At 43.4% G+C, this 15292-nt stretch overlaps 1 protein-coding gene and 1 long non-coding RNA gene across 5 annotated transcripts in view; one reads left to right on the top strand and one right to left on the bottom strand.

The window, feature by feature from the left end:
- Nucleotides 1–2902: 2902 nt before the first annotated feature.
- The window catches only part of LOC115835114, a 32001-nt gene continuing 19611 nt past the window's right edge, over nt 2903–15292 (bottom strand). Inside the window, exon 3 of the long non-coding RNA XR_004030035.1 lies at nt 2903–4376. This is a non-coding gene — a long non-coding RNA (uncharacterized LOC115835114). The remainder of the gene's footprint in view (nt 4377–15292) is intronic.
- EXD2 (exonuclease 3'-5' domain containing 2) overlaps nt 11760–15292 on the top strand; it is a 47351-nt gene continuing 43818 nt past the window's right edge. For 2 of the 4 annotated variants that reach the window (XM_030812523.1, XM_003263621.2), the window contains exon 1: nt 11835–11949. The gene's annotated coding sequence lies outside the window, so the exon portion shown is untranslated. Of the gene's footprint in view, nt 11950–15292 lie in introns of all 4 variants that reach the window. The other 2 variants (XM_003263617.2, XM_030812527.1) reach the window with 2 other exon arrangements.

Consider the following 15292-nt stretch of genomic DNA (forward strand, 5'->3'; position numbering starts at 1 on the left):
GAGATTACTGGGACCAAACACTTGAAGGAGGAGCCCAGCTAATTTTTGTATTTATAGTACAGACCATGTTTCACCATGTTAGCCCGGCTGGTCTTGAACTCCCGACCTCAGGTGATCCACCTGCCTTGGCCTCCCAAAGTGCTGGGATTACAGACATGAGCCACCATGCCCAGCCCAGAACAATTTCTTTATAATCAGCACAGGCAATCATTGTTCAGATTACATACAACGACATGAGGGAGAAGCAAGAGTCTAGGACATTTCACAGGTTTCTAGCTTTAGTAACTAAATGAAAAGTGGAGAGAGGGGTAGAATGTATGTGGAGTAGGGAAGAGCTAGTTTGTAGGGGCTGTAAATATACCAACCCCAACAGAGTTGATATATTTAGAGAGCCTGGACTCTAATGTAGCAGAATTCAAAATGTGGCCTCTTTACTGGCCAGTCTGCAATTAAAAAAAAATTGTAGTAAAATATACCTGAAGTAAAATTGTCCATTTTAACTTTTTTTGAGACAAGGTCTCCCTCTGTTACCCAGGCTGCAGTGCAGTGGCACGATCATAGTTCACTGCAGCCTCCTGGGCTCAATCAATACTCCCACCTCAGCCTCCTGAGTAGCTGGGACCACAGGCAGGTGCCATCACTCCTGGCTAATTTTTTAAATTTTTTGTAGAGATGGGATGTCCCTATCTTGCCCAGGCTGGTCTTAAACTCCTGGGCTCAAGTGATCATCCCTCCTTAGCCTCCAAAAGTGCTGGGATTACAGGCAGGAGCTACCATGTCCAGCCCCTTTTAACCATTTTTAAGCATACAGTTCAGTGGCATTAAGTACATTCACTGTTGTGCAACCATCACCACTGTCTCCAGATTTTTTTCATCATCCTAAACTGAAACTCTGTACCCTTTAAACACTAACTCCACCCTCCAGGCCCTGGTAATCACTATTCTACTTTTAGTCTCTATGAATTTGTCTATTCTAGGTACTCCATATAAGTAGAATCACACAATATTTGTCCTTTTGTGCCTAGCTTATTTCACTTAGCATATCTTCAAGGTTTATCCATGTTGTAGCATGAGTCAGAGTTGCATTCCTTTTTGAGGCTGAGTAATATTTCATTGTGCATTTATTCCACATTTTATGCAATTTGTTATGAGTCCTCAACAAGATAAAAGCTTGTCACAGAATGTAAAGCAACTGTGTCACTAAACACCATGTTTAGTTCCCTTAGCATTTTTGTAGGAAGATTTTCTCTTTCTCAATGAACGAAGCAGAATGCTGATTTACATTCTGGAGTGAGGTCCTTATCTCACTTTATCCTAGTACTTTGAATAGCACTGGTATAGTAAGTATTTAGAGATACAGCTTTGGACTGGAAATTTGAGAGTCATCATCCTACAAAAGAAAAAAATTACAAACCTGGACTAGAATGCAATCTTTTTGCATGATGTTATTGAAAGCTTCCTTCGGCCGGGTGCGGTGGCTCACGCCTGTAATCCCAGCACTTTGGGAGGCCGAGGCGGGCGGATCACGAGGTCAGGAGATCGAGACCATCCTGGCTAACACGGTGAAACCCTGTCTCTACTAAAAATACAAAAAATTAGCCGGGCGAGGTGGCGGGCGCCTGTAGTCCCAGCTGCTCAGGAGGCTGAGGCAGGAGAATGGCGTGAACCCCGGGGGGCGGAGCCTGCAGTGAGCCGAGATCGCACCACTGCACTCCAGCCTGGGCGACAGCGAGACTCCGTCTCAAAAAAAAAAAAAAAAAAAAAAAAAGAAAGCTTCGTTCTAGGAAGAAATTAGGATTTCTTGTAAAATGCCTACACAAATTTATAATAAATTAATGGGATTAAAACTTCTAAGAAACCAGTCATCGACCCACTTACTTTTCAGTTAAGAGTCCAGTGAGTGACTTACCAAATAGTCTTTTCTTTCTTTTTTTTTTTTTGAGTCGGGGTCTCGCTCTGTCGCCCAGGCTGGAGTGCAGTGGCGCGATCTCTGCTCACTGTAAGCTCCGCCTCCCGGGTTCACGCCATTCTCCTGCCTCAGCCTCCCGAGTAGCTGGGAATACATGCGCCTGCCACGATGCCCGGCTAATTTTTTGTATTTTTAGTAGAGACAAGGTTTCACCGTGTTAGCCAGGATGGTCTTGATTTCCTGACCTCGTGATCTGCCCGCCTCGGCCTCCCCAAGTGCTGGGATTACAGGCCTGAGCCACCATGCCCAGCCTTTTTTTTTTTTGAGGCAGTCTTCCTCTGTCGCCCAGGCTGCAGTGCAGTCGTGCAACCTCGGCTCACTGCAACCTCCACCTCCCAAGTTCAAGCAATTATCTTGCCTCAGCCTCCCAAGTGTCTGGGATTACAGGCATGAGCCACTAGGTCTGGCTAATTTTTGCATTTTAGTAGAGACAGGGGTTTCACCATATTGGCCAGGTTGGTCTTGAACTCCTGACCTCAGGTAATCCACCCCCTCAGCCTCCCAAAGTGCTGGGATTACAGGTGTGTGCCACCACACCCGGCCTCTCTCTTTCCTTCTCTCTTTTCTCTCTGTCTCTTTCTCTCTCTCTGTCTCTCCTGCGACCCCCACCTCTCTGACAGGGTCTTGCTCTGTTGCCCTGGCTGCAGTGCAGTGGTGCCATCATACATCACTGTAACCTCGAACTCCTAGGCTCAAGCAATCCTCCCACCTCAGCCTCCCTAGTAGCTGGGACTACAGGTACACATCACCATGCCCCGTTAATTAAAGTTTTTTCTGTAATGATGGGATCTTGCTATGTTGCTCAGGCTGGGCTCAAGTAATCCTCCTGCTTTGGCCTCCCAAAGTGCTGGGATTATAGGCATTAGTCTCTACACCCCATCTGAAATCAATGTTCTGAATAGAACAGTGAGAAAGGGAAGTCAACAGAAACTTCTCAGAACAGAATTTATTTGTATATCTAAAGACAATAATTATTTATGTTACTCTTAGTTTTCTACAAGTTAGAGTCTATCTCTTCAGAATTGTTAAATACCTCAAAGACAATAAAAGGTATAAACCCCACAGAATCTGATAAGCTGGAAAGGGATATTTAAAACAATGCAGTTTTCCATATCTCAATAATCTTTTGGTCCATTTCAAAGTCTTTTAGACTTTCCCCCATATGCTACTATAGGCCTGCTCTTACACTATAGGCCTTGCTGAGATGGTAATGAAATTTCCCTATAGGCTCATAGCAAAATTATCTGAAAAACTTTAACACTTGGCTTCTAACATTGGCTGCTGATTTAGGGGAGTCAAGCAGGAGTCTTGAAAGTAGGTATTTTCACTGAATTGGCATGTTTGTTATGGCACCCCATCCTTAACTAGACAAAGAACTATCTAACCTCTCCAGGGAATCAATCCTGTCTTTTGCACCAGGCAGTCATTTGGGAGCTGGGGAAGAAATCCAGGGGTCTAATGCTTCTGAAATAGACTTTGAACCAACTGTCCAATTTCAGCCCCCACTTTATCCCTGCTTCTGGGGGTACCTGGTGCTGCCAATTCTTGAACCTTTGGTGGTTCTCTGGGGCAAATCTGGCTTGCTTTTGGCTATCCCCTTTGATAGATGGCAAGTCTGCTAATTCAGTTCACACTATCCTCCTGCTTTCCAGCTTCCAAAATGTTAATAATTTGATCTCCTCTACTGTTCTCTGAGAGACGGATTATATAAACAGACAGTAGCCAGACCATATATGACAATAGAACTCTGACCCACAACCTCTGCAATCAGCCAGCCTGGGCAGGGCTTGGTCAATGAGTCAGCTTCCCTATATTTTGCCCCTATTTTCAACACAGGACCAACCAGAGAAAGCCAAACCATTACACAAGAAGCCCAGCCTCTAGTTAGCCCACCTGCAGTTTCCCCATGACAATCATCTCCAGTCAGGGCATACCGAAGCCTTCCCCTTTTTTCACTGCAGCATAAAGTGTTTCCACGCCCCGCCTGCCTTCAAGTCTCACCAAAGTATGGTGGTATGGTGGCAGACTCCCAATGACGGCAGCCTCTGCATAAATATCCTCTCTTCTTACCTGAGTGGTTTTCATCATTTTCCTTATCTTTTCGATTTTGAAGTTTTATGTTACAGTACTTTTTTTAAAACATTGTTCTAGAGGGATTTTAGAAGGAGGTGGGTTGTGTGTGGTTCAGTCTATCAGCTTTAACTGGAGATCTCTTTCTGTGTTCTTTCCTCTGTAACTAGATGTCAGCTGTCCATCCTCTACCCTCCACCTCTAGCAGGCCCAGAAGTCGCCTTTGTATTTTCCTCTTGCAAACCTGGATGCAAAATCCAATATGTATTCAAATTCCTCCAAAGAATCCACTGGATCAAAAGGATTAGAGAATGACACAGACTTTGCTGAACCTTACCTGTGGAAGATAGAAGATGAAGTTACATAAGATTCACAAACCCCGTAGCAACTTAAATTCAACTCCCCAAACATTTTAAATATTTCTTTCTCTCCTAAAGTCTCTCCTCTGTAGATATCTTCTTTCCAATAATTTTGGAGCCTTGCTGATTCCTTTCTCAATCTTTGATTGACTCACCGAGCTTTCTAATTCCTTATCCTTTTACCCTACAAAGCAATTCAGCTCGGCACCTCATTTTGCCCCAAAGACACCACTTATTGCAGAAACAAAGAAGTTCTCTAAACCACCAAAAACCCTTCTCATTTGCTAACAAACATTCTTTCTTGTGTTTCCAAGTAGCTCCAGAGCTTCTTGACTGCACAGATAATAGCTGTATATTTTATAGTCTGTATAGTACCTAATAATATTACCCAAATTTATAGAGGAAAGGAATCAGTGGGTAGAAAGGATGAATAGAATATCATCAGAAGGGCTGGGCGCGGTGGCTCACACTTGTAATCCCAGCACTTTGGGAGGCTGAGGCGGGTGGATCATGAGGTCAGAAGATCGAGACCATCCTGGCTAACATGGTGAAACCCCATCTCTACTAAAAATACAAAAAATTAGCCGGACGTGGTGGCGGGTGCCTGTAGTCCCAGCTACTTGGGAGGCTGAGGCAGGAGAATGGCATGAACCCGGGAGGCAGAGCTTGCAGTGAGCCGAGATTGCGCCACTGCACTCCAGCCTGGGTGACAGAGCGAGACTCCATCTCAAAAAAAAAACAAACAAAAAAAAGAATATCACTGGAAGGGGCCAGGCACAGTGGCTCACACCTGTAATCCCAGCACTTTGGAAGGCTGAGGTGGGAGAATTGCTTGAGGCTAGGAGTTTGAGACTAGCCTTGGCTGCACAGAAAGACCTTGTCTCTACTAAAAATTAAAAAATTAGTTGAGTGTGGTGGTGCACTCCTGCAGTCCCAGCTACTTGAGAGGCTGAGAGGGGAGGATTGCTTGAGCCCAGAAGTTTGAGGTTGCAGTGAACTAGAATCATGCCACTATACTTCATCCAGCCCGGGCAATAGAGCAAGACCCTGTTTCTTAAAAAAAAAAAAAAAATCAATGGAAGGAAAGATTTTTCAGGAATAGTCTATCAGGCAGCAATTCCTCTAAATTTTGACCTCCATCATTATCTTCTACCTTTTTTATGCATCTTCAGTGCTGGGTATTGTATTAAATAGGTTTTAGTTGACTGGTGTGGCATGCATTTATCATTAATATCTTTTGTTTTCCATATCAGTTAGGGATTGGATTCTACCACTAGTAACATTGACTGCAGTGGCTTAAGAAAATTAAAGGTTTATTTTCCCATGTAAATGAAGTACAGGCTGAGTGCGGTGCCTCACGCATATAATCCCAGCACTTTGGGAGGCCAAGGCAGGTGATCATGAGGTCAGGAGTTCGAGACCAGCCTGGCCAATATGGTGAAACCCCGTCTCTACTAAAAATACAAAAAACTATCCAGGTGTGGTGGCATGCACCTGTAGTCCTAGCTACTCAGGAGAGTGAGGTAGGAGAACCACTTGAACCTGGGAGGCAGAGGTTGCAGTGAGCCAATATCGTGCTACTGCACTCCAGCCTGGGCAACAGAATGAGACTCCATCTCAAAAAAAAAAAAAAGAAGTTCAAAGTTCAGAGGTAGGTTGCTCAGGGTTAGTATGGAAACTACAGAAGGCATCAGGGATCCAGGCTACATCTACCTCTCCACTCCGTCTTCCTAAGCACCTGGATTTCATCTTTAAATTGCCACTGTGATGGCAGAGAACTGTTGGAGCTTCAGCTATCAGGTCCTAGTATAAGCAAGGAAGAAGGGGAAGGGCAATGACAAAAGGCAAAAGAGGCCTTGTGGGAGTTGTCTGTCCCCTCATTATTTATGAGACAGAATCTCACTCTATCAGGCTAGAGTGCAGTGGCTCAATCATGGCTCACTGGCAGCCTTGCCCTCCCCGGCTCAAGCAATCCTTCCACCTTGGCCTTCCAAGTAACTGGGACTACAGGCACACACTACCATGCCCAGCTAATTTTTTACTCTTTTGTAGAAACGGGGTATCCCTATGTTGCCCAGCCTGGTCTTGAACTCCTGGGCTCAGTGATCCTCCTGTCTTGGCCTCTCAAAGTGCTGGGATTACAGGCGTGGGCCACCACACCCAGCTCTGTCCTCTTCATCCCCTTTTTCTTTCTTTTTCTTTTTTCTTTTTTTTTTTTGAGACAAAGTCTCTCGCTCTGTCACTCAGGCTGGAGTGCAGTGGTGCAGTCTCAGCTCACTGCAACCTCTGCCTCCCAGGTTCAAGCGATTCTCATGCTCCAGCTTCCTGAGTAGCTTGGATTACAGGTATGTGCCACCACATCCAGCTAATTTTTGAATTTTTAGTAGAGATGGGGTTTCACTATGTTGGTGGTCTTGAACTCCTGACCTCAAGTGATCCGCCTGCCTTGGACTTTCAAAGTGCTGGGATTACAGGAATAAGCCACCACGCCCAGCCTGTCCCCTTTTTAGAAACATTACCAAAAGTCCCATGCAAAAACTTTTGTTTATAACTAATTAGCCAGAAGTTAGTCACATGGCCACACCTACTCCTAATGAAGACAGAAAATTGTATTTTGTAAATGCAATTGTTTAATGCCCCCTAAGTGGAAAGGGAGAATGGATACTAGGTGGGCAACTAGCACTTCTGGCCACAGTTCCTCGTGAATTTTCTGCACATGATGTTCCATGAATCCCTAGCCCAGTGCTTGACATTGTCCTTGGAATGAATAAACAAATGAATAAAGTATTTTAGATAGTTCACACAATAACCTTTTTTTAAAAAAAATTAATTGACTTTATTTCTAGAGCAGTTTTAGGTTTACAGAAAATTTGAGCAGAATGTGCAGAGAGCTCCCACATACCTCCCCTCACCACATGCAGTTTCATCTATTATTGACATCTTGCATGGGTATTGTACATTTGCTACAAAATTATACTGATATCTTATTAGCCAAAGTTTACAGTTTACATCAGAGTTCACTCACCATGTTGCACAGTTCCATAGGTTTTGACAAATGCGTAATGTCATGTATCCACCATTACTGTATCACACAGAATAGTTTCACTGGCCTAAAAATCTCCTTGCTCCAGCTATTCTGCCCTTCCTCCTCCCCTGGAATCCCTGGCAACCATTGATCTTTTTACTATCTCTACAGCTTTGCCTTTTCCAAAATGTCATATTGTTGGAACCATATGGTATGTAGCCATTTCAGACTGACCTCTTTCACTTAGCAATACACATTTAAGGTTTCTCCATATTATTTTTTGCAGCTTGATAACTTCTTTCTTTTTAGTTCTGAATAATATTCCATTGTAAGGATGTACCAGTTTGGTTATTCTTTCACCTACTGAAAGACATCTTGGTTGTTTCCAGCTTATAAATAAACCTGCTGTCAACATTCATGTGCAAGTTTATGTGTGGTCCTAAGTTTTCAACTCATTTTGGTAAATACCCAAGGGTGTGACTGCTGGATTGCATGCTGAGACTATCTTTACCTTTATAGGAAACTGCCAAACTGTCTCCAGAAGTGGCTGTACCATTTTGCATTCCCAACAGCAATGAATGAGAGTTCCTGTTGCTCCATAGCCTTAGCAGAATTTGGTGTTGGCAGTGTTTTGGATTTTAGCCATTGTTTAACCTCCACCCCCGAGACTCAAGCGATCCTCCCACATCTGCCTCCCAAGTAGCTGGGACCACAGGTGTGTGCCATGACACCCAGCTAATTTTTGTATTTTGGGTAGAGATGGAGTTTTGCCATGTTGCCCAGAGTGGTCTCAAACTCCTGGGCTCAAGTGATCCACATGCCTAAGTCTCTCTGTAGGGGTGGCCTGCCCCTCCATACCTGTGGGTGCTTCTCATTAGGTGGGACGAAAGACTTGAGAAAAGGAATAAGACAGAGACAAAGTGTAGAGAAGGAAAAGCGGGGCCCAGGGGACCGGTGCTGTGCTTACAGAGGACCCACACCGGCGCCGGCCTCTGAGTTCCCTTAGTATTTATTCATGATTATCTTTACCATCACCCGTGCTGTGCTTTGAAATGTATATGCGAACATCTCCATAAACCTTTTAGCAGTATTGCTTCAGCAAGCCCCACCTTATTCCTAAAGGTGGCTTTCTCCTTTATCTTTAAACAAAGCACATTCTGCACCGCCCAAAACCCTTTTAACCTTAAGTCACCACGGCACATGTCTCTTGCGAGGACAAGGTTGGGGGTAGGGTCACAGATTAACAGCATCTCAAATACAGAACTAAATGGAGTCTCTTATGTCTACTTCCTTCTATATAGACACAGTAACAGGCTGATCTCTCTTTCTTTTCCCCATACTCTCAAAGTGCTGGGATTAGAGACGTAATTTCAAAGTACATGGGGTTTTAAAAATCATCCTTTCTTTCTCCCTTCCTTCCTTCCTTCCTTCCTTCCTTCCTCCCTCCCTCCCTGCCTCTTTCTTTCTCTCTCTCTCTCGTTCTCTCTCTCTTTTTTTTTTTTTATGGAGTCTTGCTCTGTTGCCCATGCTGGAATGCAGTGACATGATCTCGGCTTACTGCAAACTCCACCTCCTGAGTTCAAGCAGTTCTCCTGCCTCAGTCTCCCAAGTAGCTGGGATTACAGGCATTGGCCACTGTGCCTGGCTAATTTTTGTACTTTTAGTAGAGACAGGGGTTCACCGTGTTGGCCAGGCTAGTCTTGAACTCCTGACCTCAGGTGATCCACCCGCCTCAGCCTCCCAAACTGCTGGGATTACAGGCATGAGCCACCGCACCCAGCCTCATTATTGATTTCTAACTTAATTGCAATGTAGTCAGAGAATGTGATCTATATGATAGCAATTTTTTGCAATTTGTAAAAAGTTGCTCAATAGCCTACTTTTTAAAAATTATTTGATTTTAAAAACAGCAACCTGTTAGATAATCAATGGCCTAAATCGAAATTAATTTTCTTAAATTTTCCCTATAAATGTGAAAAGTATATTTGAGAACAATTTGTGTTTTCACATTGTTGAGGACATAGTTCTTTTCTTTGTCTTCCTCAGGAATGGAGGGTTCTATACATAGTTCTATACATGCTCCTTAGAAAAGGTTAATTAATTATGTCAGACATTCCCATAATGACTGGTGATTCTTGGATGTATTCTCATATTTAAAAGTGAGAAACTGTATTTTAAAAGCTGATTAGAAATTCTGTATGCACAGATGAGTCTTGTTGACTGGGCCTTAATGTAGAGTGATTGCTTGTGAACCCAGACAGTTCTTTATGAAATCTTCCAAATGTCAATATTCTGCTATTCTTTTTGTTTTTAATTTGTGTGGGCACACAGTAGATGTACATATTTATGGGGTACATGAGATATTTTGATACAAGCATACAATGTATCTGCCATTCTAATCTAATTTCTATCTTTTAAAATTGTACTTTTTTTTTAGTTTGGCATTATGTCCTTTCCTGTTCTTTCTTCTTTGGGTTAACAAACTTTTCACTCCTTTACTATTATTTTTAAAAAACCCTTTTATCGAAGTGTATATGAAACCAGAAAAGTGCTCACAAATAAAACCTGAACACACATGTAAGCCGCACTCAGATCAAGAAATAGAACATTATCAGCACTTCGTGAACCTCCTCATGTTCCCTTCCAGTTATTACTACCCTAAGATTAATCAGTATATACAGTGACTTCTAATAGCAGGGATATTTGGGTAGTTTCCAGTTTGGGACTGTTGAAAGTATGGATGTGAGCTTTTTTTTGTACGTCCTTTTGGTGAATACATGCAGACATTTCAGTTGCATATATATAACTAGGAGTAAAATTGTTTTTTGTTGTTTTTGTTGTTGAGACAGGGTCTAGCTCTGTCACCTATGCTGGACTGCAGTGGTGTGATCACAACTCACTGCAGCCTCAAACTCTAGGGATCAAGAGGTCCTCCTGCCTAAGCCTCTGGAGTAGCTGGGACTACAGGTGCACACCATGATGCCCAGCACTTTGGGAGGCCGAGGTGGGAGGATCGCTTGAGGCCAGGAGTTCAAGACCAGCCTGGGCAACACAGTGAAAATCCCTAAAGTGCTGGGATTACACGCTGAGCCACTGTGCCCCAGCTAGGGGTGAAATTGTTGGAACAAAAGCTTTTCACATATTCAGCTTCAGTTGATACCGCCAAACAGTTAAACAAAGTGATTGCATCGATTTATGTTCCCTTCAGGAGCATATGAGAGTTGTGGTTGCTCCACAATCTTGCCAATACTTCGTATTTTCTCTTTTTCATTTAGCTATACCTCATTGTGGTTTTAATTTGCATTTCCTCTTTATCCTTTGTTTTTTAAGTGTTTCAAGATGGAGCAGGTAAAAATTCAGGGAGTTAATCCTCTATAATAGCTGGAAATTTCTCCCATGGGTACTCATTCAATGGAATTTAAAACATTTGCCCCTGTATTGAAGGCAATATAGTATAAAGGATGGGGCCACATGCTCTGCAATCAGACATATGAGGTTTGATTCCTAACTCCGGTGCTTACTTGCTGAATTACCTTGAGGAAGTTATTTAACCTTTTTCTATTTTATGTAAAATGGCACTAATAATAGTACTGCCTCACAGGGTTGTTATGGGGATTAAAACAGAAAAAATAAGTAAAATGCTTTGCAAAGTTCCTAGCAACAGGTAAGCACAAAGTCAACAAATGGTAGCTATTATTATACCTTATACTGGTTATTTATGCACATCTCATTTCTCCTTCTGTTTTACACATTCCATGAGAAAGGAAAAGCATGCATGTAGCACACATTAACTGCCCCACATATAATTGCTAATAAAGACTGATTGGAGGAACGATTTAATATATAAACAGAAAGTATTGTGGTTATCGCTATAAAAGATGGCATACGTTGGGCATTCACGCCTGTAATCCCAGCACTTTGGGAGGCTGAGTTGTGAGGTTCGCTTGAGCCCAGGAGTTCGAGACCAGCCTAGGCAATGTAGGGGACAGTCTCTACAAAAAAAAAAAAAAAAAGGAGGGTACATAAAATTATTATAGTGGCTACGGGATGATGTGCACTGCTAATGAAGACTACATTATTTAAATACAGTGTGTTTCCTTCTATTTACTGTTATCGTTTAACAGAAAAACAGTACGCAGGATACTAAAAATGAAAATTCGATGTCCCATATTACATTTGTGAGAGTTCTGGAGGTTTCTCCCTACAAAGCCAAAACCAAAACACAAACATACCATCTCAGTAACAAATGCGTCACTTTTCTGAAGAAGACGTTAAGCCCTTCCAATTTTAACAGATCCTTTGTTCAACAGAGGAGAGAGACTGGGTAACCTGCCCCAGTAGCTTCCGTACAAGATGGCGTTGCCCGTTCCCACACCCCAGCTGGGATTACGTCCTCCAGGCCTGCCGCAGGAACGGAAGTGGTTACGGCCCTAGTGAATCCGGGTGGGTGCGCGCAGGCGGCCGCACAGGTTCCAGGTCTTTAACGTGAGTCCGCTGCAGGTGTGCGGCCCAGTCCGAGACAGCAGGTAAGTGAGACTCAGAAGCCGGCGAGGCCTTGCACCAGGATTGTGCGCGGGGCAGGGGGTGCTTCCAGTGCAGACCAAGAGGGGTCGTGGAGAGGGGGAATATTACCGTGTACGGGGGTGACATTGCGGGGACCCCGCTGTCCCGGAGCGAGTTGGCCCTGCCCCTCTCCCCGCCCCTCAGCGTGACCCCCTTGCCCCCGTCGCACACGGCGGGGCGGTTCAGCACCCAGGTGCGCAAGGAGGGCCTCACCCCTGCCCGCGGCCTCCCACGCCCTCCTTGGGCCTCTCCTTCCGACCCCCTTACCCTCTCCCTGGGAGACCCTACCAGACCTTCAGGGCTGCGTGTCCCAGTCAGCTAAAAAGGAGGCCCCGCCCGCGGCACCTTGGTAGCTCCTCGGGCGCTGCGGGTTCGACGCGGCCACAGCTGCTGTTTTCTCCCCTGGATTCGTGTGAGCCGCCACCCCCGCTACCATCCCTGTCCTCCCAGACCACACCCTGCTCTGGGCCTTGCCGGGAGCCACCTCTTTCGCTTTTCACATCCGTGGGATGGATCAAAACTAAGAACCTTAATCATTATTACAAAATTGACATCTGCTCCTTAAAATACAAACAAACCCATCCCACGATAAGCTTTTGATATGATTCCAACATTCAAACTCATTTATATACCCTCTCCTCAAAAACACAAAATTGAAATTATACTTTATTTATTTTCTTAGTTCTGTTCCAAGGATAGAAGGAATTGAAAGGTTTTGTTAATCATAGGAATTAGGAAGTGCGGGTCGGGGCGCAGGGGGGACGATGGATTAAATTTGGTCAAGTTGAGCTTGTTTTAAAAATGTATTTTTAAAATATTCTAGTTATAGTCCCTGCATAAAGCCTTGTAACAAAATTATATAAAAATTTTAAACAAGACAGATCTTTCTTAGCTTGATGTTCTCCTTGGTGGTGAGAGTGGGGAGTGTGGAAGACAGATCCTCTTTGATTTTGTTTTTTTTCCATCTCCACCTTCTTTACCAGTCCCTTTCCCACAAAATAAGAACTGTTGTCAGTTTGTGTGTATTTTTCTTTGCATTTATTTGACAAGTGTGTGTACGTATAAGATATATGTTTGTAAGATTTCGCTTTAAACTTCTACAAATATGTATGTTTTATGCATTACACAACTTGACGTTTTATGCTTAAAAACGGGTCTTGGAATTTTTTCTTTGTCAGTACGTAGAGATCTACCTATTCTTTCTACTTGCTCTGTAAATTCCGTGATTATGTAAGATTCCATAGATTGTTTCCAGTTTTTCACTGTTAGACACAGTGTGGCGGAGAACACCTCTGTGTGTCCATGTGAGAGCATTTCACAAGGATGGGTACCTGCAGGTGGAATTGCTGGGTGGGAGAGTATGGGGATTTAGGAATGCCAAACTGCCACCCACGGTGGATAATAATTTCCTCCATGCTCTCTCTTTTTTTTTTTTTTGAGACAGAGTCTTGCTCTGTTGCCCAGGTTGGAGTGCAGTGGTATGATCTCGGCTCACTGCAGCCTCTGCCTCCCAGGTTCAGGCGATTCTCCTGCCTCAGACTCCCGAGTAGCTGGGATTACAGGCACCCGCTACCATGCCTGGCTAATTTTTGTATTTTTAGTAGAGATGGGATTTCACCATATTGGCCAGGCTGGTCTCGAACTCCCGACCTCGAGTGATCCACCCGCCTCGGCCTCCCAAAGTGATGGTATTACAGGCACGAGCCACCGTGTCTGGCCCCCCATGCTCTTTTGATCATTTAATGGTATCAATCTTTTTTGTTTTTGCCAATCTGATGGATGGAAAAGTGATTTCTCATTGCTGTTTTAATTTGCATTCCCCTGATTACTGTAGAGATTGAACATCTTCATGATTGTCAGCCATTTGTATTTCCTCTTTTGAGAAACATCTCTTTCTATTGGATTGTCTTTTCCTTATTGATTTATGATGGTATTTTATAGGTTCTGGATTTTGATCTTTTGTTATTTATATGTGTTTATAATATTTACTGCCTGCTTATTGCTTTTTTAAGTTGTTGCTTGTCTTTTAACTATATGGCATCTTTGTTGAAACAAAGTTTAAAATTTTAGGTTTTAATTTATCAGTCTGTTCTGTGTGTGTTTGTATTTTGTGGCTGTCATTCCCAGTCCGAGTGGTTCTTAAATGGCAGAGATTTTTGCTCTTGGGGTTATTTGGCAATATCTGTAAACGTTTTTTGTTTGTTCCACTAGGATGGTGCTGCTATTGGTTATCTAGTGAGTAAAAGCGAGGGGTGCTGCTAAACATCCTACAGCACCTGGTAAACATCGTACAGCGCACGGGAAAGCTTCCCACAACAAAGAATTTCACCAGCCAAAAATGTCAATTGTGCTGAAGTTGAAAAATCCTTCTCTACTTTTAGAGAGACGAGGGTTTTCCCCTAAAGCTCTGTTTTCTCCTAAAAGTTCTTCTTGTGGGAATAGTTTTTTTTCTTTAATTCCTCTGGAATTGTGTGTGTGTAATTGTTGTTTTCCAAACACTGTCACCTCGAATAGTCAGTCCATTCTTTTTTTTTTTTTTTTTTTTTTGCGTCGGAGTCTCGCTCTGTTGCTCAGGCTGGAGTGCAGTGGCGTGATCTCAGCTCACTGCAACCTCCGCCTCCCGGGTTCACGCCATTCTCCTGCCTCAGCCTCCCGAGTGGCTGGGACTACAGGTGCCTGCCACCTCGCCTGGCTAATTTTTTGTATTTTTAGTAGAGACGGGGTTTCACTGTGTTCGCTAGGATGTTCTCGATCTCCTGGCCTCGTGATCCACCTGCCTCAGCCTCCCAAAGTGCTGAGATTACAGGCGTGAGCCACCGCAGCCGGCCTAGTCAGTCTGTTCTTGAACCATTAATTTTGAATGCCACACTTACCATGTACTAATTTCTTTTTTTTTCTTTTTAATTTTTATTTGTAGAGATGAGTCTTGCTGTGTTGCTCAGGCTGGTCTCAAACTCCTGGCCTCAGGAGATTCTCCCCCCTCAGCCTCCCAAAGTTCTGGAATTACAGACATGAGTCACCTCGCCTGGCCTCATGTACTCATTTATCATACAGGATCTGTTTCTAGACTGTCTTCTGTTCTGTGGCATACTTTTCTATTTTGCTGGACCAATACCACAACATCCTATATTAAACTATATGTTATATGTTGACATCTAATAGGGTAAATACTCCATCATGATTATTATTTTATTGGAAGTCGTATACTATATCAGCTCATGTACTCTCATTTAAAAAACAATATTTTTGGTTATTGTTAGTTTCTTTTCCAGATTAATTTTACAGTCAACTTGCCAATTGTTTTTT

This window comes from Nomascus leucogenys, chromosome 1a (assembly GCF_006542625.1).
Source record: "Nomascus leucogenys isolate Asia chromosome 1a, Asia_NLE_v1, whole genome shotgun sequence".
NCBI classification, from domain to species: Eukaryota; Metazoa; Chordata; class Mammalia; order Primates; family Hylobatidae; genus Nomascus; species Nomascus leucogenys.